Source organism: Pseudorasbora parva, chromosome 11, assembly GCF_024679245.1.
Source record: "Pseudorasbora parva isolate DD20220531a chromosome 11, ASM2467924v1, whole genome shotgun sequence".
Taxonomy (NCBI): domain Eukaryota; kingdom Metazoa; phylum Chordata; class Actinopteri; order Cypriniformes; family Gobionidae; genus Pseudorasbora; species Pseudorasbora parva.
In genome coordinates, this window is record NC_090182.1 from 6,440,903 (window position 1) to 6,466,208 (window position 25,306).

Below are 25,306 nucleotides of genomic sequence, written 5' to 3' on the forward strand. Positions count from 1 at the left end.
GTTTTATTCTGTACAGTATTCTGTAGCCTATTTTGCCGTCAATACCATATATCTGTATGGTCAATAGGCTACTGCCGACGTTTTCTTTGCGGTACCAATAGGCAATATATATTTAACATGAAGTATAGGGCCTCCTGTACATCAATACCAACAGAAGCGCCGCGTCAGACACGCTTCTGGTGTGCAAAGAAAGAGAAAACGCCACGCAGCCGCCCCGCGGATGACACGCAACAGAAACGCCACGCTCACACCACTTTGCCAGCCGGTTGGGGAAGCTTCTTGAAACATTTACGGCAAATTGTGTGGGTCTTGTCAACTACACGATAGCCATCCTTGTTCTCCACCGGGTAGCTGAAATGTTGCCATACTGCTGAATTAAAAGTTGGACCTAGACAGGAAGGATAATTCTGGGAGTTGGAAGGGGTGTGTCGCGATTCTGCCTTCTCAGATCGCGATACAGGTTCGTGGACCTGCGTATTGCGATTTCGATTTCATATCGCATATCGTTACAGCCCTATCCTTCATCTTTGTAGAGTTAGATGGTTTACACTGTCCTGAAGGATTCGAAACTGATGTTCACAACCCTCTTCCAAACACCACACGAAAAATATATATGAAATGTGGAACCAAGAAACCTCACATGCTATATATCAAGTCTTCTGCTTCTGGGATCTTATGGACTTACTGTATTTCACTGCCTTTAACATCATGGGCTCTTTTTTAACTATCTGAATGCAGGGAGCTGGTGCACTTAGGGAGTGCCCAAATCCATTTTTGCTAGGAGCTAGGCCTGTTGTGATAACAAATTTTGCTGGACGATAAATTGTCCAAGAAATTATTGCGATAAACGATAATATTGCAGCAGATGATTGTGTTTTAGGTGCATATTAGGGATGGCACGGTTCACCAAACCCAGGGTTCGGTTCGTATCATGGTTTTCGGCTCAGTACAGTTCTTTTCTTTTTCTTTTTTTTAATCGATAACACTCCAGAAATGTACTTCAGCATATTATATATAGCCTACTTATCCACAATTTAGGATCCAGTATTTAAAAAAATTGTTATATCATGTAATCATAAACTAAACTTGACTTGACCATCACTGAGGAAATTAGGTGAGATTTTGATCCAGCAAGAGAGAAGATATTGATGATATGCTTTTCATTTATTTGGAAAAAAATGTGTGTATTGCTATCTCTACAGGAACTTATGTGCCTTTTTAGTGAGCAAAGATTAAACTAACTTGTATTTATCAAACTGCCAACTTTAGTGTAGCTTTAAGCCTTGATTATCCTCGACCCCTCAGCACGAGGGTGCACGCGGAAAAAATAAACGTCAATGCGGAGTGCGCGAGAACCCATTACTCTTGGCGTTGTGCACTTCAAATTTTGTAACTTTGAGTGCGGCTCCGCAACCGAAGAAGCGCGAATTCCAGGCGAATCTGGCCGAGCATGACGTCTCATTACGCGGGCACCCAGTCTGCGGATCGGGTATAAACACCTCCCTGAACGCACACGAAAACAAACAAGCATGCAAATGGAAATTATCGCGCCAGAAAAAATTAAAGCCCTTTTTTTTTATCGTACAATTAATTGATTTATTGACTATCGCGACAGGCCTTCAGAGTCTGATCTCCCATTCCCTTTAAAATCCGGTTGTGCTCGCACCATGGCGGATTCATTATTTACATGAGGATAGACTGAACGCTTCCCCAGAGAGGAATCCTGTTATGATTAATATTTGACATGTTTGTGTGATGCTGTGCATTTCTGTTTGGCTAACAATACGCCTGAACACACCTGGTTTTCAGACCAGAACAGAAGGTTGTGAGTGCATTTGCTATTTAAACAACCTAGCACTGGACATGAAAATGATAACCATGTCAGGCTGAAACTAGCAAAAATCACTTGCGTGAACAATTGTGTCCAGAACTAGGTGTTAGAGCCCTGCACGGGCCTCAAATCTAGACCCTAGCCCGGCCCTGGGCCGAGACGCTGAGGCCCTAGCCCGGCCCGTGTCCGACAGCTTATCAAAATTCTCGGCCCGAGTCCGACTGGAGCCCGTTTTTTTTTTTCTTTTTCAGCCATTAAAATAGTTCTGTTTTGTTTTTAATGTCAAAGTAGTTATATTTCGTTTCGTTTCTTTATTGAGTTAATTTAGAAAAATGTTTAGAGCATTTTTTTGTTTGTTAAATTATAGTTTTAATTTTTTTTAAGTGAAGACCAAGCGACCAGCGGCCGACAGTGAGTTAACCGCATATTAAATCTATTTAGTCTCTCAAATCAACTCTTGACTTGTCTTGCCTGTAATAAAATCCATAAATATAAAACACTTAAAGCATCACAATGTTAGTTAATTTCGCCTACTATTACCACCAGTAGCCTAAAAGGCATTTTTGACGAGCTGAGGCAGGCTGATTCTGCTCGCGGCTCTCGCAAACGGAGCTAAACAATCTAAAAACAAATAATAATAAAAAGAACATGCAGGTTGTCTTATAGCCTATCTTACACCTACGCAAAATGAATATAAATCCGATCTTCAATTCCCGTGGTATATGCTCATTTAACGGAGTATACAGCAACGGAAGCAAAAGATTCAAGATGCATTTTATTCAGCAGCTTATTTCAAATTCAAAGACCACATAAGAAAGCGCGACGCACTGGTAAGATCATAAGTCTCATTCATTTTTATTGAAGATGATTGTGTTTTTGAGCATCTAAGACTTATTTTAAGTTTCATTTACGGCCATTTGCGTTGGCTTGCATTAGTCATTTGCGGCGATGCGTGCAGCGCCATCATATCTATCTGACTACAACATATAGCCCATAACACGCTCTCACACCTTTATTTTTTAAGCGTTTGCCAGGAGTAAAATGTATACATGTGGTTTAAACAACCAGATAGGCTACATTTACATTTGTCCAGTTTCGTCTGAAATGCTTTCATCCTTCTGAATTGGTTTGTTTAGTGATCGGACTACATTGATAGCCCTGTTCATTAATAGCAGCAGACGCCCCGCGGATGACACGCAACAGAAACGCCACGCTCACACCACGCTTGCAGTGTGTCTCCGCCCTTAACTCTAGCAGCTGCGCTGAAGAAACACGCGCTGCTGCTGCTGCTGGCGCAGACTCTGAACATGCTCTGAACACTGTGCGAGCCATCTTGACAGTCGCGTTAGCTATTATGGTCTCGTGTTCACCAGCGCAGAACATCTCATTGTTCCTTTTAATTAATAAAATAAATATAAAAAGAAGGAGAAGCCTAAAAAAGGCCCGAAGCCCGGCCCGCGTTTTAGGTATGACGTGAAAATTGGCCCGAAGCCCGGCCCGAGGGGCGTAAAAAAGTCGGGGCCCGTCGGGCTCGGGCATAAATGCAGGGCTCTACTAGGTGTCTATGAGCAAAAATAGCAGATAAGAGATGTTCTGGTGTGCAGTACGGACTTGTGAGTGGTATAACCACACACAGGATTTAAACAGCCCTGAGAAGATCAACTTGAGTGGGTGGAGACTGTGGTCTTCAGGTCAAAGAGGCTGACGAATGGATGTGTAGGAGAGCATTACATTTGCCCTTAGAGAAGATACTGCACACTGAGCTGTGTACCAGTCAAACCAGCCAGTCCCTGTATCTGTAATGGAGAAGCAGGATGCACTGTAAGTAACTCGCTTCATTTGTGGCAGAAATTGAATCTGGTTGGAGTCTGGTATTATGTACCAAATTATTTAGAACCGCATTCATCATCAATTTTATTTTAATTGAATAGTTGAAATAAAAATAAACATTCTGTCGTTATACTAGGGCTGGGCGATATGGCCCCAAAAAATTATCACAATATAATTTTCCATATCAGTCGATATCGATAAATATCACGATAAATGTGATATCACAATAATCTTTATTTCTTTAAAGTTTAACGGCATATTTTTGCTCCTGAGTGAAAGCTGTAGAAAACAGACAGTTAACTGTGGTTTTAAACTATCCTTTATTGTCAAAATATGACAAACACTTCCCAAACAGGTGAACAATTTATTAAAACTAAGGTAGATTTATTTATTAAAATCTTAATTGTGGTCAGCATTTTTTTACTCTACACTGTATATCAATAACACACACACACACACACACACACCTCACCGACAGTGGGCTGGCTGGTCGCGAGAGGAGGGAGAAAGCAAAGTTCAGTATTTGTGGATCTCTAGTAAGGGCTTTCTAGTCTATTTTATTCATTTTAAACATCAGATGACATTATTTCTCTTTTGATACAGGAGATGCTGAGTCATTAAGACATCATCAAAGACAAACAATTATGATAGCGATCATGTACAAGTCTGATGTTTTAGTGATCATGGTTTGGTAACGTTAGTTTGTTGTAAGTCACCCACCGCAACTAACAAGGTAATAAGCCTGTGTGTGAATGTAGTTAATGTAGATTTACCGCTGTGTTGGGCTCAATGTTATATGGAAGAACTTAGAAGAAGAACGATCATTTAATAATTAAATTCCGTGTGGTGAACGTGAATCTATGATAAGCAGTCCAGTCCACCTAGCCTTCGTCGCTGTTTTATGTCGGATGGGATCCGCCAATATCTCCAAACCACTGAAGTTGAGCGAACTAACTTGTCAACGATATCTGTGTCCTCCGAGCTGGTTGTGGGCTCTGAGTTCTCTTCACTATCGCTCATTTTTCTCGCTCCACTTCACTCCGATCCTCCAAGCCTGTTAGTCACTGACTGTAAACAGCAGCGCGTGCAGCACCCAGAAGCCCGGTCTGCAATACGCATGCGCAGCATTACACATAGAGCGTAAGCATTATATAGAGAATTTATCAAACTGATGTTATCGTTTTATCGAGGAAAATTATTATTAAATATAAATATTAAAACACAATATTATTATTATTGTGATAATTATTGTTATCGTTGTATTGCTAAGCCCTACGTTATACTTACGTCGCTATAGTTCCAAGTTGTCTACAATATTCCAAGTCTTCCAAAGCCATCAAGAGAATAAATTTTAATTTAAAAGAGCCGGTAGCCAGTATATTTTCTTCAAAATAATAATAATAATTATTAATATTATTCAAATAATCAAGTAATTAATTAATTAACTTTTTTGTAAACTCAAACAGTATTTATATGCTATTCACTATTTTTGTCATTGAGAAACATTATCTTACTAATAGTGTTTTTACTAGATATTTGCAACACAGGACTTGGCAGGCAGCTGGGAATGTAACATTTGGTAAACTGACCTTAAAGGCTCAGAAGAAGCTCCTCTTAAATGAGGTTAAGGGTGCCAATTTACCTGGCCAGGATGCTGCTGGAATCCGTATGTAGTGGAGTTGAAACATTACCAGGTAGATACTCAAGAAGTATTTATTATGAAAACAGCTCTAAAGAAAATAGTGTCATATTTCAGCTGAAGTCAGTTCAGTGTTGATTTAGTTCTGGTCAATCACTGTGTTTATACTACAGGGCTGTTGAATGCTGGAATCTGATTGGCTGATAAACGCTCTAAGGTCTGCAATTAGGGAAACAGCAAAAGTAGTTCCAGGCAGGTCTTGACCACATTACAGTTCCATCTCACTTAGCCAAAAGATTATTTCAAAGGTCCTTAGAGCAAAAGAACCAAAACCCGCAACAACATTAAAAAGGAAATATATATAGTAAATAATTTCCATGTTTTTTTGCCACAAAATTACAATTTATGATGTACAGAAAGCACATATGCCTTCTCCCACTCACCTCATACGCAGAGTGTAGACATACACTTACACAGAAACATGTTGTCAATGCTGCTCTGATGATTTTATCAGTAAAATAGGTTAGTAACTACATGACATTTCTCACTAGCGAGGTAATAACACACTGTTCTTACAGTTTTGTAATTCGCTTTGCGTCGTGACCGCATTACCACCTCGGGTGTGCATTATTTTTCTAATAATTAAGTTGCCGTCTTCAATTATTCCTTACAAAGTTCATTAATTATGTAATGGGTTCAAGGCCAAGGTCAATTTATTTATAGAGCACATGTAAAAACACCCAGTGTATGTCAAAGTACTGTACATCTACAAACTAAAAACTTACAGCAAATAAAACCTGAATTTAAAAAAAGAAGAAGATACAATTAATTAAATAGACAAAAAATACAGATACGTCTTCAGGCGGGATTTAAAAACAGGAAGAGAAGGCGCCGATCTAATGTCCTGAGGTAGGCTATTCCATAATCTAGGACCGGCTGCAGAAAAAGCCAGATTACTTTAAATTTGGATTCAGCTATAAAGCAGCTGTGGAGAAATCTGTCATCGTCCAGCTCAGTTCAGTTCTCATCTGATAGTGTCAGTGGAGTAAATATTATTGCAGAATATTGTGTGTCTTTAAATAAGCAAGCCAAAAGAAAAAAAAACCTGGGAGAAACCAGGCTCAGAACGAACATGGTGTAATGGTGTGGTATGATTCCAGGCAAGTCAGATTGTGGATTGATCATTCAGAATATTTCATCCAGTTCCTTCTGCTTGAAGACCGGATACATTGCGCTGACATTTGCAGAGAAGAGGAGTTGAAGCTGGCCATATGAAATAATGCAAGTCATCAGTGCATGCGTTTCATTTGATTAAAATTTAACTTAAATGTAATGAGCAAAGATAGCAGCATACAGGTCCCATATGTTCCAGCAGAAAATAATGTTTCAGTACCAGTTCACCTGTGGGGCCTGGGACTCAGCATGTGACGCTTTGCCTTTTAAAAAAACTTTCCATAGGTGTTGTGTGGTGGTGAATCAATGAAAGTCAAGGATTACTTGAAACTACTTTCTCTAGTTATATATAGGTATTATAGGTTTTATAATATCTATCTATCTATCTATCTATCTATCTATCTATCTATCTATCTATCTATCTATCTATCTATCTATCTATCTATCTATCTATCTATCTATCTATCTATCTATCTATCTATCTATCTATCTATCATGGGATGGAAATTAGCACTCGCCACCAGCCAAATGCGGGTGATTTTGAGTTGTGGCGGGTAAACTCGCTTCCCCTACTTTATACAGTCGAGAAGACAAGCATATCCCTGCATTAGGTCTTAAAGGGGCAGTAGCCTTTACTGCTGTCTGTTTAATGTCAAACAAAAGATAAAGACATCACTCACTGCTCTTGATTAAATAGCTTTTGTAAGTTTAATAAGGATTAATCTTAAATTTAAACAGTTAAATAGAGTAATATTATCTATTAAATAGATAATATCTCAGACAGACAGACAGACAGACAGACAGACAGACAGACAGACAGACAGACAGACAGACAGACAGACAGACAGATAGATAGATAGATAGATAGATAGATAGATAGATAGATAGATAGATAGATAGATAGATAGATAGATAGATGTAGATAAAGAGAGAAACAGTTGAAGCTGAAGTTGTCCATTCACACTGCGAATTACAGGGGTCGAATGGGTTCTAAGGCCCCGTCCACACGAAGCCAGCGCTTTCCCAATCAGATCTTTTTTTTTCCTCGTTTCAAGAAATATCTGCGTCCACACGAGATTGCGAAAACTGACTAAAAACGATGTAGTTTACATGCCAGGCCAGTGTGTGGCGCTGTAATTCTGCCACAGAAATACACTAAAAACGAAGAAGAAGAGTTGTGGCTAGCAGGGGTATAACCATAGATATCCATAATAAGGACTAGATATCTTAAGGCGGAGTCACCATCGGCATCAGCGGCGGCCATCTTGTCACAGGCAGGCTTTCTGTTGGGCTCTGTGGAACCTGATGTAAGATGAGTGGTCTGTCCGAACATAAATACTCTTATCTCGCTGAAATCTTGACGGATTTACAAATGGTTTGGTTTCTTACAAACGTTATTAACATGGCTACAAATCAGGGTGCTTTAACACGTTAAAATTGCAGCTTTTCGTTTCGATAAACGACTTAATCGTGCAGCTTGTGTATTACGGCTAACTTATGTGCACGTTATCAAGGGGGCTGAGACCACAATCGAGCTGTTCAAAGCTGTTCAGTTTTATTGACACCAATAACGATTTTATGACAACCAATCTTTTGTCTAAAATAAACTTAGTTTGCATGTTTTTTTTTTTATTTGTTTTTTTTAAATACAATTTTTTTTATTATATTCTTATTAAAAAAGCATATATATATATATATATATATATATATATATATATATATATATATATATATATATATATATATATATATATATATATATATATATATATTTAGAGCTAGCTCTGGGGAAAATTCAGAGCTGTATATGTGTATAAATATATATATAATTTCTCATGTTGCCATTCGGTACACAGTTTTAGTAGCCTATATATTGATTTAACATAAATACCGTGTGTGTGTGTGTGTGTGTGTGTGTGTGTGTGTGTGTGTGTGTGTGTGTGTGTGTGTGTGTGTGTGTGTTCATTGCACCCATCTGTTCTGTTCAATGTTACTTTCATATTAAAGTCCATGGTTATAATTATTCATAAGTATGTAGTGTCATAACTACATCTCTGTCATTTATAACAAACGAAACAGTTTGAAAATCGGTTGAAAATTGAGCAAGTTATGGTTATTTAAAAGTACATGCACCATTAAAACACTGTTACGAGTGAGCGAGCTGCCTGTGACAAGATGGCCGCAAGTTGCGGACAGCGACCTCCATTGGCCAATAGCGCGCACGAGACATCTAGCCTTTATTATGGATATCTATGGGTATAACAGTGGTCGGAAGTGAGGCAAAATCTCACAATAAAATAACAATAAATACATTTGCTACTTAACAGATGTGTTTTATTAATGCCTACACCTACCACCTACAAACTTGCCTTGCCTAATTCAGTCAAGTGTGAACAAGGGTTTTCAGCTGTGAATGACATGGGCAGCCAGTCTCAAAACAGGCTAAAATGAGCCGCTAATCAATTTATGAGGCAGAGAACAAACACAGTGAATCTGCATTTTATAGTTTTTTTTTTTTTTATGTAAATATACAAGAACTGGATATAACAGGATTAAAATCTATGGCAACACTATCAATGCCTGAAACCATCTGGAGAAGTCAGAACTCTTTAAGTTGTTCATTATTATTGTAATGTTATGTCCTTCGTTTGGGTAGTATGTGATACCTAAACTACTGCACCCCTGTCCTTAGATGAGCAGTTAAACCGAGGTCCTGACTCTCTGTGGTCATTAGAAATCCCACGGCACTTCTCGTAAAGAGTAGGGGTGTAACCCCGGTGTCCTGGCCAAATTCCCTCCATTGGCCCTTACCAATCATGGCCTCCTAATAACCCCCATCCACTGAATTGGCTCTATCAGCCTCTCTCCTCTCCACATATTACTGGTGTGTGTGAGTGCACTGGCACTGTTGTACTGTGGCTGCCATCACATCATCCAAGTGGAGCTGCACACAGGCGATGGTCAAATTCAAATTGCTGGGTTGTTGTCTCTGATTCAGGATCTGGGTGACACAAAAACTACCCAAACACTGGGTTGTTACGTCTGACCCAGGATCTGAGTAACACAAAAACTACCCAAACACTGGGTTGTTACGTCTGACCCAGGATCTGAGTAACATAAAAACTACCCAAACACTGGGTTGTTACGTCTGACCCAGGATCTGGGTTATACAAAAAACTACCCAAACACTGAAAACATAACCCAAAAAAATGTTGAATAAATGAACCCCAGGATTTGGATAGAGGAAAGAAACTCTCTCAACTGAGGTTGTTAATTAGCAGTTATGTTGCACTGATGGAATATATAAACTAATATTCATTTTACTGACAAATGCTTATTGTTTTTGAACTTTTTTGTTGATGTGAAATGTACCCTCAATTATGGCATGGGTCATCTCATTCTGTTTGCTTTCTTCCAATTAAAACTGCCAGCAATGGCTTGGAAAGCACTTTAAAAAAGAAGAGCAGAAATAGATCAGGCCAGATAGCAGTGTAATGTCTGAGTGCAGCTTCTGCCCGTCTGCGTGTGTTGCCATGGCAGATCACTGAAATTTACCCTAGAATATGCCAAAGTGTGGAGAGATGCTGTTAAGGGAGGCTTTAATGAGCATTAATTAAATGTCTCCATTACTGTAATGTTTATTGAGAGATAATTAATAAAGATTTGAAAGATTTACCCATCTACCAGACATACTAATCAAGCAATGTGACTGTTCTTCATAGTCTTTTTTCTAATAGTCTTTTAAACTGTGATGGCGGCAAATATAAGATCACTTTTGTGTTTTATTGATAAAATTATTGATTATTGATTCAACGTCTTATTGATTAAATATACAGCATGAGGTTGGCTGTACTTTAAAAAATCTGCCAAAATCTTAAGCCAGTTTATACTTCTGTGTCGAGTGTACGCTGTAGCTACGTCTACGTGTTCGTACCATAGACCGTAAAAAAATATGGACGACTCGACATCATCCGTTTCCGCTTGGCAGATTTGAAGCTTTTAGGCGGCCTGCACGGCGTGGACATCTTGGGACCGAGTCTGCGCAGGAGAGAGCAGGAAGTACAGTCGTGATATCAAAAGCCCGCCCACACTCTCGCAGATGCAGAACAATTAATTATGTTGGTGTGAAATAAACAGTTATGGAAATGTAGAAATTAAAGCTAAAGCTCCAATCTGCTCCCAAAAATCCCGAAAAAAGTCTGTTAGTGTTTCAGTGACAACTTCACTCAGAGAAGACGTCAGTCTCAGCTGTCAATCATGACGTCACACCCCCCGTTTTTATAGCATCAGATAACTAACTCAAACTAAACTTATTTTTAAAACGAACACTTGAAATGAAATCATCGTGATGATAACTGCCTTCAGTGACATAAACTAACTTTGGGGAAAAAATATTTGAAGTGTAATTTTATTGTTTAGTTTGCCTCGCGTCCATTAGAAAACACAGAGGGGCGGCTATACTGGGACCGGCCACCGGGGGGGGCGATCGAGGCGCGAAAGCTTCAGTAAATGAGAGGAGCTCTGCAGGCCTGGTTCGTACCCTGATGTGCACCGCTCCAAAGATATAACCGCGTCGATTCTATGCGGAGCGCAAGTGCTGTGATTGGTCTGCCACAACCCCTCCCTCAGGGGAACACATGCACGGACGAGGACACAGAAGTATACATTAAAACTGACGCGTAGGCAAAGGTGACGAGGCTAAGGCAGCATAAATGAGCCTTTCGAATTGTCATTTTTTATTCACTTTCAGTTCATTTACTTTGAGGGGGTAAAAACCTTTATGGAGTTTGGATAAAATGCCAGTGTAATTTGTCATTATATTCAATTGCTTTTTACCAAAATATTTTCAAGGTAAATATCATTTTTTTAATGTCCATTTTGCATCATGAACTTTCTGAAATTTTCTTGAAGCTGAACCCTTTTTACAAGCTAATCATGCGATATCATAAAATATATATATATCTTACTGACACATTCATGAGGGTCTGCAGGGGTTCTCTGTGTGAACTCATTTCCTGCAGTGTTAGGGTGAAACATGTATGCTTTGTTTCATTTGCTGTGTTCGAAATACTCCCCTATACCTTCATTCACTATTCCCTACGAGTGAATTTGGAAACTGAGTGCGCCTGGAAGGGCTGGCGCTTTTACATAGTTTCTGCTTGCTGTTTAATAATCAATTGAAATGTAACAAACTGACAACAGTAGTAAAGAAAGGATGTATCTTGAACTTTGCCATGGAAACTAGCATAAATCTTATTAAACTATTTAATGATCAGTTATCATGTTTACCTGTATGATATGTTATAGGACTGGGCGATATATGGAGCAAAAAATATATCTTGATATATTTTGCTATATCTTGATATACGATATATATCTCGATATCTTTACAGGAAAAATAACCCCCTAAAAACTACAGCAAAAACAAATATGCCAAATACCACAAATTCTTTTTTTTATTGAAGTGCGAAGAGGCAGTCAGTTCATGTAGGAACAAAGTGGTTTTGCGACATTTAAAAAAAAAACTCAGATTAGATAAATAATCATAATTTAACTATACATTTAAAATAAATAATACATATAGCCTTCTTTTCATTCATTTCATGCATTCAAAAGATGAATCAAAGACTCCTTTTTTACACTTAAAGTAAACAGTAAGCATTCTGCAGAAAGATGGGGGCATGACTGAGATATAAATAAACTGATTTTTGTCATAACACCACTTCCTGGTAAATTTGTATCAAAATTCAAACAGTAGATGTCGTGCTCTTTACTAAAGCGTGAGCGCCTCATCATGTGGATCATATACACAGGAGCCGATATTCACTTATTTTCCAGTTACAGAACGAAATATGAATGTCAGTGAAACTTACGATTTGAACTATGATGAACATTAATATTTCTTTATGAATTTTAGCAAGCAGTTGTGTTAGAAGGAATATCATGGTCTCTAAACTGAGTCCTGAACAACGCGCACGCTTGTCAACATGATAACTAATCCTAACCTGGTTGCGAACGCCGCCGTGTTCAACGAGACAACACGCGAGGGGAGGGGGAACAAAAGCAATGAGGCAGGAGGCGCGCGAGCACAGCACAGGGAAGGCAAACAAGCAAAGTGGCGGAATCAGAATTAAATATAAACAACATATCGATATATACGATATGTCCAAATCCATATCGAGTTAAAAAAATATCTCAATATATTTTAAATATCGAGATATCGCCCACCCCTAATATGTTATTGTACCCACATTGGATGGATGGATGGATGGATGGATGGATGGATGGATGGAAATGTGGGAATTCATTCAGCGCGTAACACTCAAAGTGCATTATGGGTATTCTCTAGCTGTTGAGCGTACATCGGTTGTACGCTCGTTATTGTGGTGCAAAGTGGGATAGTGTGAGTGCACTCGATAACGTCCACTATGGTCTCGGTCACCACTACAAATGGCTTTTCACTCAAATATATGCCCTATCATTATTACATATTCGGGTCTTTAGTGACCCGGATCTACACGGATAGATCTCTACCATGATAATATAAAACTCTACTGATATTAGAGTAACAATTACAGACAAATAAATTAAAGCATATTTGTTGCCCTTTTGGAGTTTGCAAGGGTTCAGTTTGAGATGTTTTATCCAGTTTGAGATGTTTTATCAATGAGCTCAATGAGATGAGCTCATTTCCCTGTACATTCAGCATCTGGCTCATATTCACAATCTCAAACATTCTCAAAACTATCATTTTTGATAGTCCTCTATCATCTACAAAATCAATAATTTGATTGCTGACAGCTTCTTCACTAGATCCACCATGGAGTGACAGTAATATATGATCGTGTTCAGCTCTTGATCTGCAGTAAATCCCTGAGCCTCTTTAAGTTTTGCTGATGATTCCTTCTATTCTTTTGTTTTCTGCCTGCGGTGACTATGAGTGAAATGTCGCTGCCACCTTGTGGAATAAACGTGAACTGCACGTATACAGTCATTAAAGATTCAATTATTGTCCTGCAGAAAAAAATATACGTACACTCTTAAACACCTTGGCTTTCTTTTATAATTGTATTTTTCTTATTATATTGTTTATAATGAATTAATTGAGGAATACTAAGAAGTTTGTCGTCTAACTTTACTAAATGAATGAGGAGGAGGGGAGTGAATGTCGCCCGGGATGAACTCCTTCATCCTTCATCTTCGTGCACTTTGTACAGTCTAACATAGCATGATTTAGGGATAGCGACTTTAAAAAAATAAATGCATTAGAATATAGCATTACTCCCTAAAAAGTTACTAATTATTACTTTTAGTGGAAAATAATGTTATTTTTGCATTACTTTTTCTCATATAGACTGGGCTTGGTTGTTAACAAAAAAAGTTATATTTTTGGCAAATGAAAAGGCAATTTAACACCAAAAGTGAAATGAATAAGCCTCAGGAATGAAATGCAAATCTACTCTTGTGCATTTGAGGGTGCACATCAAACTGTTCTCCCATGACTGCCTTATCATGAATCAGACCTGCAGAAGCATTAGTTCATTCTCTGTCATCCACTAGAGTCTGGCTCATTTTAGTGAACATTAACAAGGCCTATTAGTAAATGTTTTAACAAATCACCACATTTTACTATTGACTTTTTGGGGGGTAGGAAAGTAAAAAAGGTGCTTCCAAAGAGATCCCATTTTGTAATGTTTATCAATTAGTCAAGTTCTGCAGGTCACGTCAGTCAAACTCACATCAGCTGACTCTCTGTGCATCGGCAGTGGGGTAGCAGTCAGGCCAGGGCCCATAGGCAAAATAAACTGTACAAGCATCCCTAACCCATCGTAGTAGGCCTTACATCCCAAACAATACTACCATAAAAACACACGTCTACCCAATACATTTTCACAACCAGCACAAAAGAAAAACAAGTGTAAAACAAGCTCAGCCAATGTCAGTAATAAACTATAACGTACTGTTCTTGGCACGGCGGCCCAAAATGTAAAAACATACGTTAACTCACTCATTTTAGTTGCATTCTCCGGGCAAATTTCGGTGAAATAATTCCCGGCTTCGTGCATTCTCGATGGAAAAAAATGGCCAGTCCCGATAGTCTTTTATGTGTATGGCGTTTAAATGAAGTCAAAAGTCGCGCGCACGAAAACCACGAGCACGCGAATAAACCCAAGCGCGCAAAACAGACCCACGAGAGGAAAATAGCAACGCGAGAGCGCATCTGTGCACCCGCGAGAGCGCATATGTGCAGCCGCGAGCGCATTTGTACACCGCGAGCGCGCGAAACAGTATTTAGGGGCGGAAATGAATACTAGCGCAAGCCCCTGCTGCCTAGCGCGCACAACTGCAAATGAGCGCTCGCGTGACTACTCAACACTCGCTCGCTCCTCGAGTTGACTTTTGACACTGTGAGGGCGGGGCAATGACTTTTGTCTTCCCACCTGTGATTGGTCATTTGTTTAATCAGTTTCACTCTTGTTTAAACATGTAGCAGGACTAGGACAAGGCACGTTTTAAGGAACCATTATGTCGGACCCTGAGTAGGTAATTTAATTTTTAAGTCTTTGTGTTTCGAGTGCAATATATTCAATATATGAAATTGTATTGTACAATTTCAAAGGTATTTTGTTTACAATCATCTTGAATAGTTTGTATAGGACCTTAACACTTAAAAAAGATAAGCTAATTTAAGATAAAGCTGACTAACCCATAAATGTAGGATGTTAAAGGTTAGTTTTGACCAACATTGACAATATACAGTAAATAAATCATCGCTGAGTAGCATTTCTAGCTACTTAACAAAGCTAGTATCCTAATGTATAAACAAAGCAGCGTAAATGCATCTTTGTGATTTATTTATCTGACACATGGTGCTGGATGTTCCGCTTGTGCCCGTATAAGGTCAAAGAGCTCTTACAAAGCCTGGGTGATACCACCCATTGGGCCACTGAATCTGCATTAACGACAACAGCTGGGGCAACAGCCTTAGTCCTAATGGGTTGTTATCATAGCTATCAAAATCCAGTGTTTTGTATTTTGCGTACGTGAGTTTTTGTTGTACATGTCTATTAAAAAAAAATTAAAAATTAAAAAAATGTACTGTGCTAATTAATTGAGATTTCTTACAGCTCTTACAGGTTGTTGGCCTTGTCTGTTTCGTTGCTTCTATTACTCTCCCCTTTTTTGTAAGTCGCTTTGGATAAAAGCGTCTGCTAAATGATTAAATGTAAATGTAAATGATAGCAGGGGATACTTGTATGTGACTGGACAGGGCCTCCAGAATATACAGCTCCTGACGACACAGAAACTCCAGATAATCTAAATCCAGTGGTATTGTGCTGAAGGCCTGTTGCAACTTGTGTAAAAGATTTGCCAAAAAGTGGTGTCTTAGCTATTGACAGAACAAAGAATAATTAATGAGATGTTAAGATACCATGTCACTTTTGTGATAAACACACTTCAAAAGTTGAAAGGGTTACATTATCTCTACTCATCCTTTGAGTCCAGGAAAGTATTAAAAAAAAATAGATAATGAGCATCAAAGTTTGATTTTACTTACTAATTTCCCTATTTCAAACATGGTCTTAGTAGTAAATCTATCAAAATTATTTTCTTAATTGTTTGCATATAGGATGACAGAAAACATCAAAACGTCACTTTTTTTTGTTTTACACTTTTTACAGGGTCACATAGACCATCAGCAGAAAAACGCTTTCAGTGATGTAACCCTTAAGTTTCACTAATGCCGTTTGTAATGTGTTCTAATCATTTTATAAACGGCATTACGATAATAGCAATAGGGGTCGGTGCTGTGGTTTGAATAAATTACAAAGATTGCATTTACGCTGCTTTGTTTAGTACATTATTGATGTACTTAATGCGATGATTTATTTACTGTATATTGTCAATGTAGGTCAAAACTAACCTTTAACATCCTACATTTATGGGTTAGTCAGCTTTATCTTAAATTAGCTTATCTTTTTTAAGTGTTAAGGTCCTATACAAACTATTCAAGATGATTGTAAACAAAATACCTTCGAAATTGTACAATACAATTTCATATATTGAATATATTGCACTCGAAACACAAAGACTTAAAAATTAAATTACCTACTCAGGGTCCGACATAATGGTTCCTTAAAACGTGCCTTGTCCTAGTCCTGCTACATGTTTAAACAAGAGTAAAACTGATTAAACAAATGACCAATCACAGGTGGGAAGACAAAAGTCATTGCCCCGCCCTCACAGTGTCAAAAGTCAACTCGAGGAGCGAGCGAGTGTTGAGTAGTCACGCGAGCGCTCATTTGCAGTTGAGCGCGCTAGGCAGCAGGGGCTTGCGCTAATATTCATTTCCGCCCCTAAATACTGTTTCGCGCGCTCGCGGTGTACAAATGCGCGCTCGCGGTGTACAAATGCGCTCGCGGCTGCACAGATGCGCTCTCGCGGGTGCACAGATGCGCTCTCGCGTTGCTATTTTCCTCTCGTGGGTCTGTTTTGCACGCTTGGGTTTATTCGCGTGCTCGTGGTTTTCGTGCGCGCGACTTTTGACTTTATCTAAACGCCATATATGTGGCTCCGCGAATTATTTGATATTAGCCTCGATCAGTTTTGAAAATGAGCACTCCGCTGAAGCCACCGTAACAGATAACTAAAACTGTGCACATATCACTGAAGCTAGATGTGATAGAGTTGTTCTCAACAATCAAAAAACTGTCCAGATCTTGAACTGTTGTCGTTCCACAGATTTGTCTTTTAAAGGCTGCAGGGAATGCGATCAATCGTTGTGGAAGTCTTTGTTGCATCTCTCCACTGCCCTCTGTGCCCTATCGCGTTCTTCTCCTCAGTTGCAGTAACGTTATGCGTGGCTCGCTTGAGCACTCACTTTTTTTAATTTGGCGCAGCGATTCAGGGTCATTAAAAAATAATAATCATGGATTATTTCTACGGCAGCCGCGGGGTGCAATTGCAATTTATTTAAAAAAATAATAATAAACACACACAATAAATGACGGAGAAATTAGACATTACGAAGAAACAAAAAACTACACATGCATGCAAATATATATTTATTGTGGCCACAAAATAAAAATGAATTCCCTTGTTTTAAATAAAAGTTCCCACACTTCACCATGTGCATCGGCATAAAAGTTAATGAATCGATGCATCGATTTAAAAAAGTATGCATCGGATCCAGGTTGGCTATACTTTTATTATTTAGGAAGTGCCCAATAATTTGTGACCAATATTTTATGATTTCTCAAGCGTTCTTTCATCACCGCTGCCACATGAATATGACGGGGAAAGCGGGGCCGGGGCACGTCCTAAACACTTTTTGACTTGTCTCAGTTTGTGTAAATACACTTGTGGTTCAGAGTATTTATTTTTTCCCACATTCATTTCTCACGTCTAGTACAAGTATGTGGTTTTGTTTCATTAATACAGTGGATTCTTTTTTCTTGATTTACCCCGAAAGAATGGAAGTGAAATGTGATAACATGCCCCATAGGTGGGTGCATTGTAACATGACCAAATATGACAGCTTAAAATGTTATCTGATATAATCAAAAAAACAAAAACAAAAAAAGACAAACTAGAATATTGTGTCAATAAAATACAATAAATCACTTTTTCAAATAAAAGTAAACTTTTTAATCATTAAAAATAAAGAAATTGAGTTTGACAACAAACACACTTTAAAACACAGCACTGGATCGCACTGTTGGTTAATGCATCATATTCTATTGGCCTCAGTTATGGAGATGCACATCCCTAATAGGAATACAATGCCTATCACAGCATCCCTAAGGTCCATTCAGTATTATCATCAGCTCTATATGTTGCTCAGGAGCTAATTACCTCCTTCATCCCCAGCTCCACAACTCTCGTCCAGTCAGGACTTGGCCTTCTGGTATTCCTCTTTGAATCAGACTCATTTTTTTAACCCATGTTGTACATTAAATCATTGAACATTAATAATATCTGTAATACAATCGTGTTGGTTCTGTTCTGTTTACCCTATTGTTGCTCTCCCTGCTCTTATCCAGGCTAGGCTGCAATGATGTGCAGGAAGTTCTTGCCCAGAAAAAGAACCACACCGCCAATCCAAACTATATGCTATCATCTTTGATGATAGTGGTCCTGACAGAAATAACAGATGTGTGCAATATGATGATTATTCTGTGAATGCTGTTGCATCAATCTCAATCCATTTTTTTTTAAATACTAAAACTGACCAATTGAATCTATACATTATTCAGGCTGTCCTCAAATCAGCACCCAATAGCATCAATATTGAATTAGTTTGAACTTTGAGCATCGTGTTGATACACTTGACCTGAGTTTAAGACATGACACTTTGCTCCACATAGTTCACATGCATCTTGACAGAATTGTGAATTTACAAAATGATCTAATCTGTGATTTAAATTTGCTGAACATTTGTAAATGGGGTAGATGCCAAACTCAAATGTCAAGTGTGAAATGTGCCATCTGGTTTTGGGATCAACACAGGTCTTCAAAAAGACATGGCAAAACTGGTCAGATCATACAGATGGTGAGCAGAGAACCTTTTCCTCTTTTAATGGTCTCCTGAGACTCTGTTGCAAAAGCAGGATAGAAGTTCACATGGTGCCATGTGTTAACAAGGCCTCAAGGCCATGAGCCACATCTTTAATGCTAAGAGATGTACAATGAGTTATGGCCACACTTGAATGGCAAGAAAATAATGGAGGCTATTTTTTATTACAGTACACAAAGGCTGCACTAGATGTGCGTGGCAAAGCTGAACGTCTTCTCAAAATCTCAGAGTTGCTGCTGGATTGAGTTTTAGAGGTCAGGGGCAGAAGGTGGATGGGTAATGATGTCACTATATAAAGAATACTGAGCTCATGAATATTAATTAATGCACATAGACACTGCAAGATAATCTTAGTCCAGTCACGTTGTCTAGTTAACATTCATGAGCCATAAATTCTGCCTTGGTATTAAAGATACAGTATCAAGTCAGTTTTATGTTTTCTCAAATATTTTGGATGTCTTTTGTGTAAATAAATATTCTGAATAATATAATTTAGGAGGAGGTATTTAGTACTTTGTAGTGAAATATTATGGGGGAAAAACAACTACTTTCATGCTCTACTTATTACAACTTAACAGTATTCAGAGCCCCTATTAGAACGCAGATTATTACTACATTTTATGGCTGTCAGTTGTTTAAAACAATGAATGATGTTCTCTGTGTTAACATGGATTATCTTGAATGAAATGTTCCAATAAATGTATTTTCTTTCCAACTATATTTGAATCCAACAAAGTCCTAGCTGTAGATTTTACATTTTAAAAGATTTTGACTGATCAAAAGGATTGCTTGTGTGCACTGGTGCTCTTGTTACAGGCTTTTACATTTTTTGAACGAATGATCGTGTTGTTAACCAACAGTGTGGTATGCCTTAAATAATTGTAATAATCTTAAGTATTATATTTAATTTATCTTAAACAGTAACATACACAGTGTACAGAAGAATGATCACAAGTCAACTACTTTAAATTTGTGCAGTAAAATGATTGACAATGAAAAACAACCCATTCTCACTCCCAAGGCGTCAAAAACCGAAGCATGGTAAAGTGCCTTTCGCGTCACAATGAAGACGCTAAAGGTGCCCCAAGGCGTCATGTTTCGACGCGCTGGGTGCTCCATTCATTTTAATGGGAAATCTTTGGTGTCATACACAGACGCACTGGGTATTGGGAATGTTATTGTCATGGTGAAATTGTATTGGTTTATGATTTTGCCATTATGACATGTTGGAGTGTGTTTTTCAATTTAATCAGCAAACATATTTTTATTTACATTTATTTTATTTACGCTATTTAGACATGCTTAACATGTAACCCAACCCCATCCCATCCCTAAACCTACCCATTTGTCTGAACATGATATAAAACACAGGATATAACATACGTCTGCATCCACGAGTTATTCAAAAAGTTAAATAATCCCAAGTTTTCCGAGGCCAAACGATTGATTTGTATGAAAAAAATCCCCAAAAGCTATCAGCATATCCATCCGCCGAAGATCATGAACAAACACATCAAATTTCAAATATTGCCGCCCGTTACGTCAGATTTCATAGTGAAATTGCATTGGCTCTCGTATGTCTTGTGACCAATTGCGTCATTACGTCAGCATTGATTGTAAAATGTCATTGGCTCTCGTGTGTCTTGTGACAGATCGGGTCATGATCAGGAGTCTTTTGAATTATTTGAATGAGATGAGTTCGTTCACGGGGCAGCCGGATCATCATTTCAGCGATTAAAACATCAAGTTCTTGACATGAAGACATCGTATGACTTCAGAAGACTTGGAATACAACATGAGTTAATACTTTTATACTGTTTTGGTCCGTTTTTGCAATAAATACTTGTGACTGTCCATTTATTTGCCTGTTATGTGTTTTATATTGTTTAGATATGGTTAGGTTTAGGGTAGGAGTTGGGTTAGTTGCTCCAAAATATAAAAGTAGCCTTTAAATATTAATAAAATCATGTCTGCTTTTATAAATGCAAATAATTAAATGCGTCTGTTTATGACGGCAAAGGTTTATCATTGTAATGAATGGAGCACCCAGCGCGTCGAAAAATGACACCTAGGGGCACCTTTAGCGTCTTCATTGTGACGCGGAAGGCACTTGACCATGCTTCGGATTTTGATTCAAATAGTAAATGCAAATAAACAAAGGTTTGTATTCATCAGGTTTCACACACTTCAGCATCGCGGTCAATAGTTTAGACAATGACTCCTCACTCCTGGAAGGTGTGACCTTTTGGGGAGGGAGGGTATTCACCCTTGAGTCGTGGTAGGTCATGGGCAGGGGAGCAGGCCGGTGCTGGCAGGCTAGGAAGCCTCCAGGGTGACACCAGCAATATAGGAGCAGCCTCCATGGCCTGGACGAGAGAGCTTGGTTCAGCTACTATGGCCTGGACAGTGGAAACTTGGCTTGGATGAGGGAGTGGATTCTGGAGTGGGCTCATGGATGCAAGAAGTCCTTGCTGCAGCCTGTAGCGCGATGACGTACTGGATCAGATCCAACACGTACTGGACGCGCATGCGCGGTGGTTTCATTCACAATTTGATGACGTCATTTACGCTTGCGCAGTAGAGTTTGAATGCACAGTTAAGAGTTTTGCTGGATAGATAAATACTCAAACCGCTCGCGCAAAAATAATGATTAATAACATGCTCACGCCATCAGGACACGTTTTGCATTTTCCCTTGAATGTGTAGGCTACTGGTATTTTAAGTTCTTTACAGATCATGTTGCATTGTACCTTGAGGATTAACATTACAGAGACAATTACTTGAATAATTTTTCCTTTCAATCAACAGCAAATATGACCAGAATATATTAAAATTCTAACTGTTTTGCATGCATGTACAGCGAAACTAGGATAATTTAAGCATCACATTTATGAAAAATCTATAATTACTTAATACTATTTATCAGTAATACAACTACACAGGTTAGATCATCTATATACAATATTGATCATACATGTCGCATACGCATTATAAGTTAACACAGAGATCAGTATGATGTAACGCCATAACGATCCACCATCCAGTACGTATGGAATCTGATCCAGCAACGTCATCGTGCTACAGGCTGCAGCGAGGGGTGTCTCCATGGATGAGCTCTGGGTGTGTGTCAGAAGAGATTTGTGTGTGGCCCAGATTCACATGGTAGCAGCAGCGTACAATTAAATAAATCACCTCTTCATTCTCTCCAAAGCCAAAAGGAAGAGCACGTTCTATAATTTGACTCACTGGAACAGACTTGGAAACTTCACTCTCTAGAAAAAAGGACTCTGGGATTTCACTCACTGGAACAGACTCGGGAATTTCATTCTCTGGAAAGGACTCTGAGATTTCACTCACTGGAACAGACTCGGGAATTTCAATCTCTGGAATGGACTCAGGAATTACACTCTTTGGAACGGACTCAGGGATTTCACTTACTGGACCAGACTATTGGTTTTCACTCTCTGGATCCAACGCTGGACTGTGCTCAGGGGCTAGAGTCGAAACTGGGCCATGCTGTCACAGATGAGAAGGTACAATTGAGGGCACTGAGACCACTGAATTAGAGATCCCAGCAGGAGGGCCTTTTCTTCCTCCTCAGCCTCTTCTTTTGTAATGGAGTTAATGTGGTGTTTAACCTGAAGGATGTGGAAGATTCTAGATTAAATTCCAGGGCTGGAATGAACTCTGGAACAGACTCTGGAGCTCGAGCAAATTCTGGAGCGAAATATGGGCTGGAACAGACTCTGGAAGTAATGGAAGAGGGCTGGAGTATGCTATGACCACATACCGCTCAAGGGTCACATGCACTGGTATCTACTGGTGAAAACAATAATTTTTTTTGTTTAAAAGCAGAGGGTATATTCTTTATTTTGATATTGCATGCTCTTACAACAAAATATTCTATGGGCCATTTATTTTTTGTGAAAATGATCAAAAACCCTGACGGTGGCTGGGACATTTTTTTTAAAATGCTGACGGGGAAAAAGTTAATGTCAAGGAAAGCCCCTTTTACTTGGGAGCGGCCACGTATGAGGTGTTTCTGGTCATTTCTCCCTCCTATTTGCTTTGAGGTCTTAATAAATTGTGGCGTTTCTTTGTTGTTTAGAATCCATTATGCCGTATGAGTCTCATCTTCAGTCCAAACACATCTTTAAATAATAATCAACCTTTACATACGCCAGGTGACCTGTAAATGAGGAAAAACAGTTTCAGTTTTGTGAAATAGTGTGCATGTAAAAATGTTTTCATTGGGTGTATTTTCAATTGCTCAATTTGAAGGGTAATGGATTGAGGCTACTGTGAACCTAGGTCAAACTAAAGCAGGCAAACAGAAACTGAACAGAACGTGATAGTCACCCATATCAATACTGCACATTGAAAATATACATAACCAAAAATAAATGAGTTGTACTATTTCAAAATGGAAGAGTGCCACAAAGCTCGGTGCAAGTAATTTGTTAAGAAATTAAATTGGATCAATTTGGATTTTATGTTTGAAACTTCAAAATTAGAATTTAAAACATAAAACTAAGTGAAAAAGAATAACTCCATAATAAATAATCATAACCGGAAGTTTTAAATGGAATTTTAAAATATAATATAAAGTAAATAAAAACTGTATTGACATGTCTTAAAACTGCTGTGCATTATTTATTCCTGGGCCCTGTGAATTCAGGCGATGGCAGGGCATGCTGAAGAAGCTGAATAAGAAATGCAGGCAGTCGAGAGGGCGAATGGGATCACAAAGGCTGGGAATGAAGTAATAGTGCTACCTGAACCCAAGAGGACTGTCAGTTACTCATTAGTCAACACATTCTTATCTTGGCAACCCTTGCACTCGTCCCTTGACAGTGAAGTCTCTTAATATCTGCGGTGTCTTATCATATAGTAATCCCCTTAATGCATGATAATACATCAGGTTTACCACTCAAGTCATCCTCTGCACTCCACTCAGAAGGGACCTAGATGGGGCACAATTAAGTTGGCTTGTGTCCAGCGTACCTTTTCCTTGCACGCCAGTGCTGCCAGCAGCATACTGCAGCTATAAAAATGTAAATGTGCGCTAGGCAGGATAACAGGCCCGGTTTGCTGCTTCAGCGGCTTCACACGTGAACATTCAAGAGAGCATCTGTTCTTGCTCACTGCGAGTTATTCTGTGTTTGAATGAATCTGAGCATGGGAATCGTTCACAAGACAGAAAAAAAACGCTGTTTAGCACTGTGGGAGACGCTGCATGATGTGTGTAGGTGTTACCATAAACCGTAAAAGTCATCAGCGACACCTCACGAGAACAGTTGGTTATTGGCTGATAGACATGAAACTATTAACACTGCAGATTTATTCTTTTCTGCAGATCTTCTCTCTGGAACGTCATTCAGAGAGCACAGCATACTCATAGGCGTAATTTGCGGGTGGGACGGATGGGACATGTCCCCACCTCTTTTTTAAAACATCTTGCTTCACGGATGAACCTAACTAATACAAACAAAACATCTCTGGTTAACTAGAAGAGTATGATTTTGTTCTTTTGTTAAATAAGAGGCGATCTGGCGCTCGTTGCCGCTGTTATCAGTGCTGCAGATTTCTCTCGCGGCTCATGCAGTCTTCACAAAGACGAGCGGTTTAATCTAACGCTTAACGCTGTTGCAGAGACTTTCTATTCGAAACAAAATGCACAAAAACCGTCCCTGCTCTTGATGTACAACCACTGATGCTATTCGGTTTTGGTGAGAGATAAAATAGGCTACGAGGGCAGATTAGAAACGAGAACTTCTGACACGTTTAACAGACTAGACCAGGGATTAAGTGTGCAAATCTATATGCCTTTATTCACGTGAAAAATATTGGCACAACGCTATATTGTGTTTAGATGCAATAATTAAAAAAGATCTATATCAATAAATTAACTATTTAATTGATTTCCGGACATTTTAATACAAGTTTTTCTGCACTTGTTATTGTACATATTTTACATCTGATATAACATTGTATCAGCAATGCAACCCCCCTTAATACAGAATATATATATTTTTTTAAGTAAAGTTTAAGTAAGGTTTTTCAAGTATTTTAAGTAGAATAAAGAAAGAGTATTACAATAAAAACATTTTCTCCTTAACCTCTTTCTGTTCCTGTCGCCTAAGAATAGAATAGCAAAAAACCGAACCGAAAACCGTGGTTAAAAACTGAGGTATGCTTTGAACTGTGGACTCTATTGTATTGTTACACCGTACTATGCGCCTGAACACGTAATCCG

At 38.7% G+C, this 25,306-nt stretch overlaps 1 protein-coding gene and 1 long non-coding RNA gene across 2 annotated transcripts in view; both read right to left on the bottom strand.

The window, feature by feature from the left end:
* Nucleotides 1-14,539, bottom strand: part of frmpd3 (FERM and PDZ domain containing 3) — a 407,976-nt gene extending 393,437 nt beyond the window's left edge. The window contains exon 1 of the mRNA XM_067456881.1: nucleotides 14,482-14,539. The gene's annotated coding sequence lies outside the window, so the exon portion shown is untranslated. The remainder of the gene's footprint in view (nucleotides 1-14,481) is intronic.
* Nucleotides 14,540-22,905: 8,366 nt separating this feature from the next.
* LOC137092592 (uncharacterized) overlaps nucleotides 22,906-25,306 on the bottom strand; it is an 85,009-nt gene continuing 82,608 nt past the window's right edge. The window contains exon 4 of the long non-coding RNA XR_010908314.1: nucleotides 22,906-23,239. This is a non-coding gene — a long non-coding RNA (uncharacterized lncRNA). The remainder of the gene's footprint in view (nucleotides 23,240-25,306) is intronic.